Genomic DNA, 7,126 nt, shown 5'->3' with positions numbered 1-7,126 from the left:
ATATAGCTTGATACAAAATTTGTAATTGAAACTGGTGTAGAATCATATAGGTAATTTTTATTAAAACATAACTCGTTAAATATTGATTTTTCGAAAATTATTCAAGGGAGCTTTTTTGTTGAGAAGTGAATTATCTACAGAAAAGCTTTATGAGTCAAGTTTGTACGACCAATATTTATCGAATTACATAGCTTGACATAAGTAATGAAAACTGATGTAGGATCATGTAGGCAGTTTTTGGAACGTAACTCGTTAAATATTGATTTTTCGAAAATTATACAAATGAGCTTTTTTGTAGAGAATTTAATTATCTACAGAAAAGCTTTATGACTCAAGTTTGTACGACCAATATTTATCGAATTACATAGCTTGACATAAGTAATGAAAACTGATGTAGGATCATGTAGGCAGTTTTTGGAACGTAACTCGTTAAATATTGATTTCTCGAAAAGTAAACAAGAGAGCTTTTTTGTAGAGAATTGAATTATCTACAAGATATGTTCTATACAAATTTTTCATAGAATCGACCCTTTAGCGGATATCAATTTTTAAAGAATATAGTTTCTCGAAAATGACTCGAGAAACTTCGATTTTGAATTAGTGATCCAACTCTTTAAGAAAGCAAATAATTACAAAGTGAAGGGTCCGCACGCGAGACATTTGGCCACAGGGTAAACAAAAGAAGCCCTCTCCGATTAAGGGACACGTGTTGCATGCACCTGGGGGCAACGTGAACATAAAAGACCCGTACGTGTGTGAATAGGTGTGGTATGGTCAACAACCCCAGCGGCCAGGAACAGCTGTTCCTCTATAAACATTCCGTCTGCCTTGTTCTCTTCTTCCTCCTTTCACTTCCGTTGATGCAACCCTGCCGGAGGAACACCCTTGGCAATGGCCGAAGGTCTCGGGCTCCCTTGGCCCCATTTCGCTCTGAAAGAACCGTCTCGCCAGTCTCCATGCTCTGCGGGTAGTCACGGCCTCCAAAAATTTCATTTAAGATCCCTCTTTGAAGGGAGGATCAAAGGTTGCCCGAAAAAGCGATTCTATTGGGGGAAAAAATGGCTCGGATGAAACGGTTTTACCAGCTTTCCCTTCAGGAGTCACGAGGGTTTAATTAAAGGCTTTATGTAAAGCTGTATGTATAAGTCGAGAACTATTGGACATACAAGTTTGAGTCATCAGGCTTTTCTGTAGACAATTCAATTCTCTACAAAAAAGCTCTGTTGTATAATTTTCGAGAACCAATATTTAACGAGCTATTTCTGAAAAACTACCCTATATGATTTTACACCAGTTTCAATTCCAAATATTATATCGAACTCTATAATTCGGAAAGTATTAATCATACAAACTTGACTCATAAGACTTTATCGTAGACAATTCAATTCTCTACGAAAAAGCTCTCTTGTTTACTTTTCGAGAAATCAATATTTGACCAGCTATTTCCTAAAAACTACCTATATAATTCCACATCAGTTTTCATTACTCATTTCAAGCTATATAATTCGGGAAATATTGGTCGTACAAACTTGACTCATAAAGCTTTCCTGTAGTTAATTCAATTCTCTACAAATAAGCTCTCTTATATCATTTTCGAGAAATCAATATTTATCGAGTTACGTTCCAAAAACTGCCTACATGATCCTACATCAGTTTTCATTACTTATGTCAAGCTATGTAATTCGATAAATATTGATCGTACAAACTTGACTTATAAGACTTTTCTGTAGATAATTCAATTCTCTACCAAAAAGCTTCTTCGCATAAATTTCGAGAAATCAATATTTAACGAGTTACGGTCCAAAAACTATCTATATGATTTTTACTCCTATTTCAAATAAAAATTTCGATATCAAGCTACATAATTCGAGACGTATCGATCATACAACTTTGACTCATAAGACTTTTTCATAGACAATTTAATTCTCCACAAAAAAGCCCCCTTGTACAATTCTCGAAAGTCTCATGTTTAACGAGTTATTCTCAAAAAAGTACCTATATAATTCTACACCACTATTAATTGCGGAATTAAAATAAAATGTCGAATACTGGTTGGCAGAAAATTATACAAGAAAGGTTGTAGGACCTGAACTCAGTGACCAGAGCTTTTATATAAGTTGTTGGTTGCAATGGAAATTTTGAAGATTGGCGAGTTCATTCAACGTCGTCTGCGGTTCCTACGCGCGGCATTATTCATCGTGAACAGGAAATGCAAATATTTCCGTGGCCCGGCCGTGTGCCCCTTGGCACAGGACAGTGCCCTCTGACCCTTTCTCGGTCCCCCCTCGCTTTCTTCTTTCCTCCCCTCGAATTTATCTCGCTTCTTTTTTTTCTTTCCACGCGATTGGGCGACGTTTTTCTTGGCCGAGATGGCCGATAACGTTTCCAATTTCTCTCGGCGGACGTAGGAGATCCGTGGACCAACCTGGAACTCGATCAACGTGCCCGAGAATTCTATTCAAATCAATGCTAGACGCTTCGATTCTATTATTCTCCGTTCTTCTTTGCCTGGGAAACAATAACTCTTGTTTATTATTTTGGGTATTAAGAAAAATTTCTGTTGAAATGTTCGTATTAGTTGATTCAATTTAAAAAAATATATCAGCTTACAGGGGACGATGAGACGAAACTTTTTTATGTTTATAGTTCCTGTATAGGATGCTTAGTTTCGTGAATAAAAATTAAAAAGTTAGAAGTTTGTTGCAATTTCGGGAAAAAGTTCTAATGCTTGAATTTTTATTTTTCAAGACATATGAATAAACTGTAAATTCGCTCAGTCTTTTCAATATTTAAGTTACAAGCTACCAAGCTACAAGCTACCGATCTATCAAGGTACTAAGCTATCAAGCTACCAATCTATCAAGCTATCAAGCTATCAAGCTACTAAGCTACCAAGCTACCAATCTATCAAGCTACCAAGCTACCAAACTACTAAGCTATCAAGTTACCAAGCTATTAAGGTACTAAGCTACCAATCTACCAAGCTACCAATCTATCAAACTACCAATCTACCAAGCTACCAATCTATCAAGCTACCAATCTATCAAGCTATCAATCTATCAAGTTACCAGATATCAAGCTACCAAGCTATCAAGCTACCAAGCTATTAAGGTACTAAGCTACCAATCTACCAAGCTACCAATCTATCAAGCTACCAAGCTATCAAGCTATCAAGCTATTAAGGTACTAAGCTACCAATCTACCAAGCTACCAATCTATCAAGCTACCAAGCTATCAAGCTACCAATCTAACAATCTACCAAGCTACCAATCTCGCAAGCTACCAAGCTATCAAGCTACCAAGCTACCAATCTATCAAGCTACCAATCTATCAAGCTATCAAGCTACCAATCTACCAAGCTACCAAGCTACCAAGCTATCAAGCTACCAATCTATCAAGCTATCAAGCTACCAAGCTACCAAGCTATCAAGCTACCAATCTATCAAGCTATCAAGCTACCAATCTACCAAGCTACCAAGCTATCAAGCTATCAAGCTACCAAGCTATCAAGCTACCAATCTATCAAGCTACCAAGCTACCAATCTCGCATGCTACCAAGCTATCAAGCTACCAATCTATCAAACTACCAAGATACCAAGCTATCAAGGTACTAAGCTATCAAGCTACCAATTTATCAATCTACGAAGCTACTAATTTATCAATCTACGAATCTACCAACCTACCAATCTGCGAAGCTACCAATCTACGAAGCTACTAATTTATCAATCTACGAATCTACCAACCTACCAATCTGCGAAGCTACCAATCTACCAACCTAAAAATTACATAAAACTCAGGGAGTGGACCCCGTGTAAATAGCAACAAATTATCTAAATAAATGCAACGTTAAACTCCAAAAACCCCGCAATATCGTATCAATAAGTCCAGCATTCCTTCTCTCGTGTCAGTTTCCCCAAAGAAAATTACTCCCGAAACAAATCATCCCCCCGAGAGTCCCCCCAGATAGATTTCTCATCCTCTATTATACTAACTTCATCGTTAACACTATCGACACAGCACGCAGCAGAGACGCCATGCACGCGCTACCCAAATGTCATGGGGTCCCCTCTTCGCGTAGCAGCGCACCACGTGTTCCTCCCTTTCCCCCAATCCTCCCTGCCGCGCAGTTCCGCAAATCAAGTTCAGCACTCAGTCGCCCTCGGGACGCCGCGCGCTCGCTGTGGCCGCGCGTGGCCCGCGCTTCCTTCGTCGTCCACCGCCGCGTTCCGAGTGCTCCTCGTACCGAGGATTGCCCACCCGGCAGTGCAGCGAACGATCCGGAATCCATCGCGAACCGATTAATCGGAACGAATCGCCGTCCAGCGATTCCTTCGTCGACAAATTCGAGCGATCCGCGTGCTCGAGGAACGAGGAACGCGCGCGCGCCAGTTCAGCGCGGGAGAACGAACTTCTTTTTCCGCGATTCCGTGAATATGTACGATGTATCTCACGCTGGGCGGAAACCGGGTATCTTTTCGTGGGTCGCGCGTGATTCGGTGAGCGCGGATCTATCGGGTGTGCCACCGAGGAACGGATATATACTTGGAACAATTGTTCGCAGGGACGTCTTGGCGGCGTCCCGGTGCCCTGGACCGGTGCGTTCCCGGGGCCTTTCGGTGAATTTATTTTGACTGAATTGGGTGGAATGATGGAGAAACAGATGGAACGGAGAGGGGAGAACGTAAAAGGGGAACCGATGGCGACGGAAACGGAGGTTCGAGCTTGCACGAATTCACGTGGGAGACCTTAGAATGGGGGGAGGGGTGGGGCGGGGGGGGGGGGGGGGCACTTAGGGGAGGGGAGTCTAGTATGGGGCCTCAGTTTGGGACGCTGTTAGGTTAGGGAGCTTTTGGTTCGGGTGGGCCCTAGTTTAGCGAGCTTTTAGTTTAAGGGGCTCCTATTTAAGGAGCCTTTAGTCTAGGAAGCCTTAGTTTAGGGAATTCTTAGTTTTAGGGCCCCTAAATCTAGGAGACCCTTGACATGTTCACGCCACTGTGTTCCACCGGTGGTTCGCGCTCGCCTCTATTATCGGGCGGCGTGTACCACCGGTGGGTCGCACTTTCCTCTTCCATCGGGCGGCGTGTACCACCGGTGGGTCGCGCTTTCCTCTCTCATCGGACGGTGTGTACCACCGGTGGGTCGCACTTTCATCTCTCATCGGGCGGTGTGTACCACCGGTGGCTCACAAAGGCCTCTCTCGAGGGACGGCGTGTACCACCGGTCAGTCGCGCTTTCCTCTCACATCGGGCGGCGTGTACCACCGATGGGTCGCACGTTCACCTCTTATCGGGCGGTGTGTACCACCGGTGGCGCACAAAGGCCTCTCTCGTGGGACGGCGTGTACCACCGGTGGGTTGCGCTTGTTTGTCTCATCGGGCGGCGTGTACCACCGGTGGCCCGCGCTCGCGTGTCTATCAGATGGCGCGTACCACCGCGCCGCCCCACGGGGCGAGAAAAACAAATAGCGGCGCCGTCGTGAACGCGTCGATCCAGGAAGCTCTTAATTTTGGAGGAGGCTTAGCCTGACGGATCTTTAATCTAGCAGTCCCTTAATCTAGAAAGTCCCTGAATCTAGAAGAACCACAATCTAACGACCTCTTAGTTTAGCAGCGAATAACGAAGCTTCGCTCTTACAATATCTCTAACTTCGTGCATAAACCGATATTACGAGAACGAATCGTCCGAAATAGAATCGATTCCGATTCGATCGAATCCAATTGTTGTGCTAGGTTACTCTCGTAACGATATGTCTTCTTCATTCCCGTCGGAATTTTATTTTGTACGCCCCAGTGATACATCAACAACGAAACGCGTTACAATTATGATTGAAAACCATTCCGGATACCAGCAGCTGTCGCGGTGTCGTAATTATAGCGCGAATACAAATTAACTTTCCAGACGGGTCAAGGCCTCCGCGCGGCGCACTCGATGCGCATTCTCATCTTTTTGGATCGTTCCGCTACCTAAGCATAGTATAGCATAGTATAGCATAGCAAGTATAATTAAAATAAATTCAGATAGTAAAAAGATGAGAAAAAGAGAGAGCTTGTGTTAGGAAGTTAACGTTTTACCGACCCTAGTTATCAATTGAAACGGATTAATAAAAGTAACTACAACTATTTACCGACCGCGCCATAACGTTTTACCGACTCTAGTTATCGACTGAAACGGATTAATAAAAGTAACTAGAACTATTTACCGACCGCGCCATAACGTTTTACCGACTCTAGTTATCGACTGAAACGGATTAATAAAAGTAACTATAACTATTTACCGACCGCGCCATAATTGCTTCTGTACCTTATAAATTGTAAATGGTCTATCCTCGAAACTACGTAATGTTAGCTTCGGTTGTTATCTACCGCTGTGAAAAAATTAATTAAGAAGTCAGCGTCACGCTTAGAGGACCCTTGTTGTCAGAGTAGTCCTCGAAGTCGCGAATACTAAAACATTTGGTTATAGGACAAACGACTCCGTAAAACGTAGCCTAACCTAACCCAGACCTAAGCCAGACCTAACCCAGACCTAAGCGTATAGCACGACGGATCGACGCTCATTCGTTGATCCACTCGAGAAAAATCGACGTGGCCCGCGTGAGTCATCGTGGGTCGCAACAATAACATTAACTCGATTCTCGTTCCGCTATGGAGATCTACAGATTATTTTATCTTATCTCGCGAACTAAAATTGATGGATACATTCAATTGCGCAACTGTAGATCTCGAATTCTTCTATTCGAAGCGACCAGACTGTACATTATAATTTTAAACGAAAATGCAATTTAGGTACGAACATGATTCATAAGGCTTTTCTGTAGATAATTTCATTCTCAACAAAAAAGCTCCCTTGAATAATTTTCGAAAAATCAATATTTAACGAGTTATGTTTTAATAAAAATTACCTATATGATTTTCCACCAGTTTCAATTACAAATTTTGTATCAAGCTATATAATTCGAAAAATATCAATCCTACAAACCTGACTCATAAGACTTTTTCGTAGATAATCCAATTCTCTACAAAAAAGCTCCTTTGTATAATTTTCGAAAAATCAATATTTAACAAGTTATGTTTTAATAAAAATTACCTGTATGATTCTACACCAGTTTCAATTACAAATTTTGTAT

This window comes from Hylaeus volcanicus, chromosome 9 (assembly GCF_026283585.1).
Source record: "Hylaeus volcanicus isolate JK05 chromosome 9, UHH_iyHylVolc1.0_haploid, whole genome shotgun sequence".
Taxonomy (NCBI): domain Eukaryota; kingdom Metazoa; phylum Arthropoda; class Insecta; order Hymenoptera; family Colletidae; genus Hylaeus; species Hylaeus volcanicus.
Note: the sequence above shows the minus strand (reverse complement) of the source record.